We start from the raw sequence: 13,345 nt of genomic DNA, 5'->3' as shown, positions 1-13,345 counted from the left end.
TTTTTTTAAAGTGGTCTTGATATTTTAGAAGGTCTGAGGGCCAAGATGTGCTGATGACAGCTCCATTTTTTCCATTAACTCATTCTTTGGTTTACTTTGCTTAAAATAATTTCTATTTTACATAGAAGGGCACTATATTTTTCACAGGATAGTTATTGAAACAGTAAGCCAGAATAATTATTAAACTAAACAACTAAGTCTACAAATTCAGAAGAAAAATACTGTGGTTTCTGCACATATTTAAATGTCAGTGACACCATGACTTTCAAGATTCAATTAAAAGTCTATCCTTCAAAATGCTTTGCAAGCATCACTCTTCTGCATCTGGACCTCTGTTCTGGTCCACTTCCATATGTCTAAGATACCTCCAAGTATCAGTGTGGATGTCCAGAAAAGGAGTCCATCAATGACAAGCCCACATTGTAAAACAGTGGGCTAACAAAATATTCATCTTTTGCAAAATCAGTTTTTTGTTTGTTATAAAGTAAAAATGAGGGGACAAAAAAGAGTATATATCAATTAGATGGGAAAGTTCCAAACCCATGTATTTAAAATATATCTCAGTATAGTTCAATAATGAGTAGAAAATGACATACAATAAAATACGAGAATGCATTGACTTTACCATTGTTGATTTCAGAGTAGAGGCTTTTTAAAGGTTATTTGCGCTCAAGTATTAATACAGCCTAATCTAAAAGAGATGAAAGAGTATCTCAGCAAGGACATTTTGTACAATTGCAGTCCTTGGTGCTTATCCTCCTTGGTCTGTAACTCAGCTGGAGGCTAGTAGAAATAAACAATGCTTTAAAGAGGAACAGTAAATCAAAAATCATTATTTTTAAAAGATAAGTTTCTCTCAATGTTATTATTCTTCTGAATTACTGAAAACATCATAAAACTAATTTTTTCCATAATAATGATTAATATATTTTTCTATCATATATTCAGCTTGAATAGTAAGGCTTATCTAGCCATTTTCTTTTTATTTTATAATAGTTTTTACTTTGTCCACCAGATACTAGTCATTTTTAACAGGTGACATTTTAAAACAAACTAAAATATATTCCTCAATTATAACAGATACTTTCTAATTCTTTTATATACACAAACTCCTTACTGACATCTGACTCAAGGTGATGGTATCCCTTTGCAGCTTCACTAACCACTGTTACTCCAAACAACTCTTGATCTGCTCTACAAGAAAACAGAACTAGGTGTGATTGTAGACTGAAAGTTTATGTGTTCTCACTGCTAACAAGATACATGTCAGGTTGCTCATCATGTGTTGGTGGAACTTAGTTAATAGAAACTACATGTAAGAGAGACAAGAATAGCCCTTCTTTCAATCATAATTAATAATATTTTATCCAAATATGACTTTTTTCTTATGTAGAGAAATACCAGCATTTCATGATGACAGGTACATATATAATTCATTTAAAAGCAAAGCATGTTTGTAACAGCCTCTTTTAAACAGCAGAGCTTGTGATTTGTTTATTGTCTTTTCAACCTGAAGTGTTACCAGAAGGCAGCAAGTCCTAACTCAAGGAAACAAGATTGCTGACACAAAATAGTTTTAAAACATAAGAATTTGCTTAGTTTACCCAAAATGAGCAACATTAGTATTTACAAAGAAATATAAAATCTTATTATTTTCACGTGCTTCAACATCTGCTTGGGCCCCAAGAAAAATACTAAACTATGTTAAATATTTCTCTAATAGTAGTAGGTTTTCTCATTAACATGTAATTTCTTCTCCCTGACTTTGAGACAGAGCAAAGTTCTAAGTAAAATGTCCTAATTATTAGAATTATATAAAGATAGCTTCCATTTATGAAAATTAAATCATTTAGCAACTTGTATATAGTTAATGAAGCGTAATAAATATTAAACTAATGACATTGTACATCCACAGAAGATAATATGCCAAAGCAATTCACTGCCATCATTTGCTACAAGGACAAGTCTAAATTTTCACAAGCACGGTCAACTCCCTAAGCAGATATGAGGGATTTATTATTATTATTATTATTATTATTATTATTATTATTGCTAGTGGGTGTTTTTCACAAATTTTTAATTTTGTTACACAGCAATGTTTTAGACACCCTGTGAATAGCTAGCAGTATGAAAGGAAAACTGGAAGTCTAATAAAATTTATGATAAATGATAAAATCATATCAAAAGATCTGTTTACAGAAGATGATGAACAAAATGAGAATGTTTGCAGAAAACATATATTAGACAGCTTTTAATTTTCCTTTCAGTCTTTTGGGGAAGCTAAGGTATTTTCAACTGAAATTAATAATGTGTTTTATCAGTGTTGGACATTATTTTACACATAGCAGGAACTGTCACCTGCCTACCTACAAATTACGTATTTCAGCACAAACTCAGACACTAAAAGCTTTCCTTCCCCTTTTTCTCCTTCCTCAAAGCTAGTAAGAATCAAGTCTTGGACTGTCAGCCAGGAGACACAGTGATGCTCTGCCACTTAGGGAAGCAGATACCTTGTCTTTGACATCTGCCAAAGGACATAGAAATTTTGCACCAGGTAGGAAACAAAATACCCAACCCCACCTCCAAGACACTGTGTTTCTGCCAGTGCAGAAACTGGATCTTCGTTCCTTATGAGGAAGGAGAAGTCATGTCCTCCAAGAACCTACGCCCTTCCTGCCGGCAGGAGGACAGCGTGCAGCTCGAGTAGCATCAGCACAGCCCTCGCTGACTCCAAAAGGCCCAGCTGCTGCCCAGTCCCAGGAGCTGAGGAGACGCAGCTGCCAGACTGAACATGACAGGTCTGCAGTGGCCCCAGAGCAGGAGCCAGAGCCCTCGTGGCCCAGTGGAAACAGCCCCCAGCAGTGCTTGGAGTAATCACATCAGGCAATTCCTCGTCAGTGGAATGTTAGTGTTCGTGGGGCCAAATTCAGGAGAGTCTCACAATTTTAATAAAGTCCTGACCTCTTCTCCTCTAAGATTATGAGATCAATAATGTAGTTCACATTAGTATACTAATATTTCTCCATGTGCACAGTATCCAATTAGTCATATGATAACAGAAAGAATTGAATAACCTTTTCTTTTGCCATAGATCATTACACAAAAATCAAAATTAATATTTAAGATTTATCCTTACATAGGAAGGTTTTCAGAATGTATAAAACTTAGAAAACAAAATGCAAGAAAACTTTTTAGTAAGAAGACAATTAAAGACATCCTTAGAAATATTCCTTACGTTTATATATGTATAAAATATATGTACAAAATTGTAATATTTTATACACTATTTCCTATATATTCTATAAATTTATATCTTATAATTATATGATTTATTCAATTATTGCGTATCTATTCCAGAAAAAATTCCTTTTCTGGAATTCTGACATCTTATGACAAGTTTCTGTTGCATGCTTTCCTGTTTATTATGAGGAAAGATATCTTGTCAGGAATTATTTTGAAAAATCTTCCTTTGAATCACCCAGTGGCAGACTGAGCATCACTCCTTTGGTAATCATGTCCATCAATCTAGAAAAGCAACCTTACTACAACATTTAGTTATTAAAATATCTGAATCCATGCCAAATTAGTTTTGCTCAGATCCTGATAGATAATAAGTACATGCACATACACACATATATTCATACAGACTATATTACATGCACTCCCTTCTAACACACAGAATCAGTCTGGACATCTTTAAATACTATAAAGAATTTTGCTTTACATTGTACTCACTGTTTTTCAAATCATCCAAAAAGCAAAAAAAAATAATGAAATTCCTTCTGTTCACTGAAATTTGTATACAGGCTCTAGAGTCCCCCTGATAAAACCAGAGGGACCTTGGTCCCAAAAATGTGTTATACTACTGCCTATGACTACCAAAACTGTGTTTTATCTACATTTCACTGATGTCCATGACTCAAAAGGCACTTCTGTGTCCAAGGGACAAATTTTGTAGTCAGAATCTAAATAATCTACTGAAGTCAAAGTAGATTTTGAGCAGAATATCTGTGGTTTTGTTTCCTTCTCTTTTCTTGGGTAAAGGAATAAAATGGCTGAAACAGTTGAAATAAGGTAGATCCTTATTAACTAATGGTTTCCTCAATAGTAAAGCTTCCTTCATGCATGGTAGTCTTTTGACTCTTAGGAGCAGATTGTGAAATCTGTGATCTACACACTCTGACAGATTTTCTAGAGCATCAAAAATCTGTTGGATGCAGCAGATCCATGATGGGATGTAGCCAGGAACTGTTTTCTGTCCCAGGCTCAAGGAATACAAGGCCTAAACAAGGAAACACTTTTACTTGTCACAGTCAGGAACAACATCGAGTCATAACACAACTAGGGAGACAGCCAGGGAGACAGCCAGAGGATGCTGTGCTCCAGCTACTTCCCTGGCATCTCCTTTACAGGAGTAGTAGCAGAGAAGGAGGACTAGCATTGACCTACTATAACTCTACTGTCACTAGAGAAGTTGAAATAGGGCGTGCATATCTTCTCCCCTAAATGGGAGATGTTGAAGTGGGGACTTTCATTCTCACCGCTAATCCTGGAAAGAACTGACCGAAACAGCTTCCCAAAATGTCCTATATGATACATTCCAGTTTTCTTTAGCAGTACAGATGTGAGCACTTCAGAATGGAAAATAAGAGTCATCTTATGTAAATTTACAGTGGCAACCTCCTGAGCTAAAAAATATGAATGCCACTTTCTGACATCAGACAGACAAAGCCAGGCTGCTTCTGCAGGAAAATAAGAAAGGAAGTCAAATAGCGAAAAAAATGTCCTGTTCCAAAATCATATGAGCCTGAAAATGACTTGTTTGGTTCCTGCAGTCACTGGACCATGTTCAGAATAAAACAGATAGCTGTTTACAGTAATGCAACAACTCTTGAAAGCCTTTCTAAGACACTCTCCTTTTCTCATGATCAAAACTCTCGTTATGCTCTGCCCCTTCCATGAGGATACTTATTCTTTTAGTAATGCCGCCAACAGTTACAAGATGTTCCATTCTTGCCTTTACAGCAAATATATTCACTTATTAATCAAAGAGAACAGTCTCCTTAGCACTCTGCTTTTCAGATCTACTGATTCTTGAACCAAAAAGATAAGGAGGGGAAAAAACTTCCAAGGAAGCCATCAGAAGCCAGAACGTAAGGGGTCACAAAAATGTTCAATAGGTTGCACCAATATTCTGAAAGTTTCCTGTTTGATGTGTGTGGATATGGTTTCCTCAGACTGAATTCCTTTTGATCTCTAAAAAAAAAATGACTCAGAATATTACTCCTTCTGATGCAGAAATGTCAGGAGGAGTAGGAGAGGGAGGAGGAGTAAAACTGACTCATCTTGAGAGATTCACCAATCTCTAGATAGATTATCCATCAAGACTATAATCAAATATATGAACAACAGATTATGCCACATAGATGATGAATGAGGAATCAGAACCAGGTTGGATGAAAGGTCACTAAAAGCATCAGTCTATGCTACTAAGAGAGGTCATTTTGATGTGACCAGAAATGATACAGTTAATATAGCTTTCCATCTCCTATAGTTAAATGAGATGGTAGGACTACAGTACATTTTCAATACAAAAAAAAAAAGCAAAAAAGGAAGCTATTAAAAATTATTATATATTTCCTAATGAAAGGAAGGAAAGAAAACAAGTTTACTAGTCAGAAAAAAAAAAAAAAAAAAAAAAAAAAAAAGGAAAAAAAGGCAAAATATCTCTTGGCCATACCACACCACAGCAGGACTCTGTTTCCTCTAACAGTGCTACAGAGATAATCAGAATGATAATGATCACATTTAAAGTAATTAAAAAACATTGAAGGTCTTGAAGATCCCTAATGACCAAAACATTTGCTCAAGATCAGGGCACAGTCTATTTGCAAACCACGTATTGCCCAGTAGCCTTCATATTCAGTCAGAGCAGACAGTTGTAAAAGACAAAGATACACAAAAGAACTTTGAAAACCCACTGGGTTCTCTGACCGGGGGCACCTTCAAAGAATATTTCCTTTTCTGAACCCAAGAGATACTGGCACATAAAGTGAGTGTAAAAGCAGCTACAACAGGAAGAGGTGTTATTCCTTACATGTCTGACTCTAAGTCCTTTACAGCTGCCCCCATTAAAATAAAAAAAAAAAACAAAAAACAACACAAAACCAAAAACAACCCACCAAACAAAAACCAAACAGAAAACCCAAAACAAACAAACAAAACCTAAATATAGCACATACATAGAAAAGAAATGGAACAGGAAGAAGTCACTTAAATAACAAACAGAAGCTTCTAATAACAGCAGAAAAAAATGAGTTGGTCATGTTTGTTTCAAATGTGTTTGAAACACGTCTGTATTGTACCTCACAAACAAATACCTTTTTTCTTTTAATCTTCACAGTAAGTTTGCCTCCTAAAGCTAAGTATGCTTTTCACCAAATTCAAATAAAGTAGTTTAATTACTTCTGCTGGCACTAATTTATAGCCTGTAGATTCTTGCTAATTAAGAACCCTAATCACTGTTTCAATCTTCTCCATCATACCTCTATCACCTGGTGTGATTCATACCTGCTGATTCCCTTTAAGCACTAAAGCAATATATCAGAAAGACATTTCCTAGGATAAAAGTAAACTTTTTAACTACATAAAAGTTCAATCAAGGAGACTTATATGTCAAAATTTTATCCTGCAAGTTTTAAAGAAAACATCACAAATCCTACATTCTAGAGAAAGCCAATGCTCTGAAAAAGTCTGCAATTCAACTTGAAAAGATTTTTGACTTCTAAATCAAGATGTCCTCAAACAACAGTTTTTCATTGACTTGCTAGTTCTTCATTGAAAACCAAAGGTCAAGGGTAGCAAAAATGATGACCACCAAGAATATCAATGTCAAAAACCAAGAATACCAACTCTTACTTGCAAATGAAATACAGGAAAAATTTAGCAATGAGAAAACCAAACAAATTTCAGAACAGAAGTTTTTTTTGCTATTTATTCATTCTGTTTATTAGTTTATCAAAATTCCCACTGTTCAGTACCATTTAGGGATTTTTCAAATATTGCAATGATAAGACAGTCCTAGTTAATACATATTCATTTAAGCTTTGTGTGTTTATTACTGTACTCCTGGAATAGCATATCCTTTGCAGCTAAGTTTCCAGATTTTCACACACATATCTGCTTATTAAAAAAAAAAAAAACAGTAACAATAAAAAGACCATATAATCAATATAGATTTTACAATAAAAATTCAGGATGTCCTAAAAGAGTACCACCACCTTCTTTTGCTAAAATATTTACATGGGGGGGGGTGTGCATTAGAATGATGCATAATGAATGAATGAATGAATTCAACTCTATGCCTTTTTTTTACAAGGTGATGTTTTAAACAAATTGTAATATATAGTCCCTCTTATCCATAAGGAGTTTGAAACAAATGGAGCAATGGGATATCGCTGGGATATCCCATAGCTGGGATATGTTTAATGTACCTAGAGTGAATTGGTATTCTTACCAAAAAAAAGCATGGAAACTTCACCAGAACAAAGTATGCTTACATAGGCCAAAATTAACAGAAGATCCTTCCTATTTTTGTCAGTTTTGATTTGATAAAAATACAGATTTTGTAAGACTGCTTATTTTTATAAAATCACAGGAATGAAAATGTGAAACAAAAACCTTTAACTGTTAATAAACACAGTAAATCTAAATTTGGTGAATGGAAGTAAGACTTAGTTTGCTTAATTAGAACCAAAAGATCTACTGGTAATATTCTGCTACATTACAATTTCTTAAAAGACAATATTTTTAAGGATCACATACAAAAACCTATGTCTTCACATGTGATGCAACAGGACTTCCGTAACAGTCTCTCAAAACACACTGAAATAAGAGATACCCCCATTTAAATAAATGCTATTACACTTGGTAGAACTTTACTTTTCTCATTTACAAAATTTACATAATTCTACACTACCACATGTGGGTGGAGTGGGAGTTCAAAACAAATGAGTCAATATTTTTCTTCAGGAAAAATACCATTAGCAGAGCATTCATGAGCAATCATATAATCACAGGCAACTGTCCCAGACCCATAATATATGACGACAAACACGCTTAAAAGAAATATCTCAGACAGAGAAAATGCTTTGAGTATGGAAAAGGCAAAAACTTATTCCAAAAACAATGAACTTAAGTGAAGCTTGACATCTTTCCGGCATCAAATTATAACATAGTCCCCTAGTCCCCCCTCAGCTGTAAAATGAGATTATTAATGTCCCTATTCTGCCAATTTTCATTTCTTTTGCCTAATAATACTTGAAACTCTTCAGTGCAAGGACTTCCTCTTATGCTTTTAACTAAGATATACCTCAATGGGTTCCATTATATTCTTCTAAAGAACATAAAAGACGTACAAACTCCAAAAATTACCATTGTATTACACTGTAAGAGTTAATATTTTAGAACTAAATTAAATATCAAAGCTACTATTTATTTTTTACCATTTCTTGCATATAGGCATTTAGGCCTAACTCCCATAAAAAAAAGATAGAAAAGACTAGTCTAAATATATTATTTTATTCTGTAAAAAGTTATCAAAATCCAGTCCATTTTAAAATTTCTAGCTCATGTATTGCACGATAAATTTGGAGAATATATTTCTGTTAAAATTACTGGGAACATTTCGTATTAAATTGCCTTACTGCATGATGGAAAGCATGTATAACTGCAGCCAGAATGATCACTGAACCGAGTTCAAAACAGTCAGCAGTGACTGCATTTGTTTCAGTGAAGATACTTTACTACCACCGTTTAAAAACAAAGTCTTTGTGTCAAACAGAAACACTCTAAAATGCTAAAAGTCTGGATATGAGCAGTCGAGTAAGAGCAATGGAAACAGCAGACCCTTCTCAAGTGTCACTTCTCTTTGTTATCCTTTACATACTTATCCCTCCCTGCAGCCCTATAGCCCACAAAACATCATATTGTTCCTGGTAGTAACAAGCCACACTGTCTTTGAAACTACCTTTGCATGGCCTTCTGACTGACACCAATCAGAATTGCTTTGACTGGACTTGTCTTGGTCTGCCTGAAGCTTTGCTCTTTTTTTTGGAAGAAACAGAAATTTTTTAAGCTTCAGGTGTCTACTGTCTGATTTGTATTTCAATAATTGTGTGGTATAATCGTAATTTTTACAGATAGTTTGAAGAAAGAAATATTAGTCCTAGTGTAGTTGTGTAACACAGAGGAATACAGGCATGCTAACAGAGGCCTCAACAGGTGGGGATACAGAATGCAGTGTAGTGAGGTAAAACTATGAGATTATAAGAAAGTGGATCCTTGAAGACCCCAGGACTATAAAAAAAACAAACCACCAGTAGTGAGTTAAAGGAATGCAGATCTGGAAACTGGGCAAAACCAGATGCTGGTGTAACAAAGAGCATAAAGAACAGTATGCAGTGTGTTAGACGCTCTGTAATAGATTTGATTGTAATGTGAATTTGCAGACTGAAGAGTAAAACCAAGGTACGATAAAGAACATACAATAGTAGTCCCAGGTGAGCACTAGAGCGAGGAAGAAGAAACTATCAATATCAACATCACAGTCCTCCTAGCAGAGGACAAAGGAATCCCCAACACAGATACCACGCTCTCCCAGCAGAGCACTCATGATGGTGGTGGCTCACCACAACTGAAGACAACAGGCTTAGAATTCTGAAAAAGCATGGAAGGATGAATGTAACACCACTGAAATTAGTAGATAGTAGGAAGTGTGTGTATGATAATAATTGGGAGGGGTTTTCCCCCTTTACTAGTATTCTTTCCCTTATTTTCATTTTTCTTCTTCCATAATAAATAGATCTGGACTAAGAAGAATTCTTTGATTAAACTGTTAAGATTTAAAATACACTAAATTCTTCGCTTTTACATAATGTGTGTCCTTCTGGACAAGGAGTACAAAACCTCCCCAAGTTTTTTATCTGTGACATCTTTGTGCTTCTCAGTGTTCAAGGTCCTGATCTCCAAATTACTCCAAAGATAACTAACAGAGTTTGGAAGCCAGATGACACCAAACAAGTGACCAGAGTATCCAAATAGTTAAATTCAGGTTATTCTGACTTCATTTATTCCTGCTACAGTCTGATACTAGTCCTACTGACCTCAAAACAAATTTCTCACTGACCCTTTCAGTGTAGACTCAATTTCTTTCTTGCCAAACCTAATGCTGATGAACATGTAATTGTTATATTTCTTAAACAACAGATAATTTCTCTCCAGCACCTGAGAAAGAGGCCAAAATTTGCAACTTTTCCAGTATAACAATTGTAAGAGTATTTTGATTAAAAATACTTTGCTGTATTTATTTAGACGTTTATTTTTGAACCTGCCTGTTGTCTTTCTTACTAGATTGCTAAGATTTAAATAGAGCAGTAGTAAATTCTTGGGTTCATTTTACAGAATGTTTCTTTTTGCCCAGGATAACATTTTGACTGTAAGAGGTCATCTATTTTTGGTACAACAGAAAAAAACCCTCAGATGAAATAAATAACACAAGAAATAGTAATTAAAAAAAATTCTAGGTTAAGATACTGCATAGATGGAAATAAAAAGGAAATCCTAACTTAGAATGACATCAGCAGCAGTAAGAAACTTCTACAAGACCACATAAGCAGTACAAAATGCAACAAAATGAGTTTGGGAAAGCTTTTAATGAATCTACACTCTCAGCAAAGCATTAGCTTACCATAAGCACAGAAGTACTTTTAATTTAACCTTCAAGGGGTAAGATTCTGTATTTGACAGTGAGAACAAAGGAACGGCCAAAAATTCTCATATTTCTGGTGAAACTGCACCTTTCATCCAGAAGTACTTTCATCCATAGATATAGTAATGTCCCTAAACACCAGGAACTAGCATGCAGAATCTACTGTGTCACACTGACCACATCTGTACCAAACTACCATGTGTAACTAATTCTAATTTAGAATGTAGAAATGAAAACTGACAGAAAAACCTGTGGATGTTTTATTGGCCTCTATGCTAAAGATATGAGCACACATAAATAATGAAAAACTAGCTTTGTTGTTGACACCTGTTTCTTGAAGCATTTTAAAAATTAAAGGAATGCTATGGATGACAGAGGGAAACTACATGTTTTCATAAGGGTAATGTGCAACATGACAGTAACAGGAAAACAACTGAGTTTTCAATTCCAATGGGCTGCACTTAGTTTAGCCAGAAGTTGTTTTTGTAATTCAGTGGAGTATACTAATTTTCCTCTGGGCTGCTCTTTTCATAATTTTAAATATTAATCTTCTGGACTAGCTAATTTAGCTACTTATCTCTCATCTAAGTAGCAACAAAAGTTTCTATCACAATAGTTTTATTTTCATTCTATGTAAGATATGTACTGTGTTTGTTTTAACAAAGAAATATATTAATATCCAATATGTTTAAACTTTGGAATGTAAATATTAAGATTTCCATTAACTTAAATGACTAATCAATAGGAAAATACACAATGATGTATACTCTTTATGTGATCAATCTACCCAAAGATACAAATTCTCCAAACTCTTTGTCAGAACTAATCCCTGGACAATCTCTGTGTTAACGAAATGATTGATACACTACACAAGAACACTGAAGGATCAGGGACCAAAGTTGATTTCAGTCTTTTCAAAAACTGCTGGAATCACTAGTTTGAGATCTAGTGACTCTTATACAGGCTTTTACTATTTCAAAAATCCCTCGGTTCCACTGGGGTTCAGTTTTGACACACACAGGCTGAGTAGTGTGAATAGCAAGTTGGTCTAAGCTGAAGTACAGAGAGACAGAAACGCTTCCTCCAGTCCCTACTCAAAGGTCTGCTCATAAATCTCAGATAAGTACTCCAGCACATACAATTAAAAAAAAAAAGAAGAGCGGTGCCTGACATACAACCTGTGCTTACTGTTCTCTTTTGGTCACCTCTGCTGATGCTTCATCAGTTTACACAACCTCTTAGTCACTTTAACCAACAAGTGTATAGAAATCTCAGTAAATCTAGCTTGCCTAAACTAACTGTCGCCTTCTCTGTAGATGCTAAAGCCTAAAGAGGGACTTATTATTTCTTTTTCTAATCTGTCTTCATCGTCATCTCAGATTTTCTTCAGTTTGACAGCACAGAAAATGTCCTAGATATCCAGGGTAGGATTAAATTTATAGATAACCAAATCCAGGTTTGTATTTTAAAATTCCATCAACATACAGACAGCTACACGTCAACACTTAAGATGTCTTACTCTGTGAGCCAAATGGCTCAGTAAAAGAGTAAAGCTAAGAGCAAAGTTTCCATAAATGAGAACCCCAAACATTATCCCTTTTGAGCTATGAATGAGGAGGAGTACTGGGAGTTCAGCTGAGGCTCTGTTCCTCAGATCCTAACTTGCTCTCAGACTCCCCTTCTATGCACCTAACTCTGCACACCTCACCTAAATGTTTTTATTTCGACAGAACTAAGGGAACATTTCACTTCTTCTACAGACATTTAAACACTGCTAGAAGTAAGAGGTCTTCAAATACTTTACTTCAACATAACTTTTACCAGTGCTTTTTCCCTCTTGGATCTTCTTGGTCTATAAATAAATCCAGGTACTACACAGAAATGCCAGCAGCATATGTGAAACTTGCAGGTTTCAGTTTTAGAGATTTCAAAATAGCAAAGAAAAAAAAAACAAAACAAAGGCAATAATTTCACTCCTGTGCACAGTGGCAAAGATAGGAGGTGTAACATTGGAATAGGATCTGCATGTCTTCAAACTTGAGAAGGCACACTGCTACAAGTTCACATACATTTCCTATCTTTACAACAGAGAGAATATTTCTTTATTGAACCTAAATGTTCAAGTCCCTATAAATGGCAATTCCTATTGAAAAAAAAAAAAAAAAGAACCTAATACCAGTTTCAAATGAAGTCTTTGTTAGTGGTTTTTATCCAAAGCGGAAAGCTGTCAAATTTAAAAAAAAAAAATAAATCTGCTGCTTCTTGTGTCTTTTGTGAACGCAGTTTGGCAAAAGAGGGCAAAAACAGTAGAAATGCATTCCTGAGACATGCATCCAGACTTTTTTAGATCTTGAGCATAAGCAGCAGACAAAGTTTGAAGTCAGGAAATGTCAGCGGTACTGATTATTGCCTCCTGCTGCCACATGTATTGTTACTTGTCTTTTTGCTGAGCAAGGTGGAAAATGCCAATATTTATTTTCATGTAAAAAACCCCCCAGAATATGCATTTTGTTTGTTTGTTTGCTTTTTATTTCTAGGCAGTGAACTAATGACTTCTAAAAGGGAAATTTAACATGG

General features: G+C 34.9%; 1 protein-coding gene across 10 annotated transcripts in view; it reads right to left on the bottom strand.

Moving 5' to 3' along the window:
- TAFA5 (TAFA chemokine like family member 5) overlaps nucleotides 1–13,345 on the bottom strand; it is a 408,594-nt gene that overhangs the window by 246,710 nt on the left and 148,539 nt on the right. The window lies entirely within an intron of this gene.

Source organism: Myiozetetes cayanensis, unplaced genomic scaffold (genome assembly GCF_022539395.1).
Source record: "Myiozetetes cayanensis isolate MyiCay16 unplaced genomic scaffold, myiCay2020 scf3, whole genome shotgun sequence".
Lineage (NCBI taxonomy): Eukaryota > Metazoa > Chordata > Aves > Passeriformes > Tyrannidae > Myiozetetes > Myiozetetes cayanensis.
This window is presented reverse-complemented; position numbering and strand designations above follow the sequence as displayed.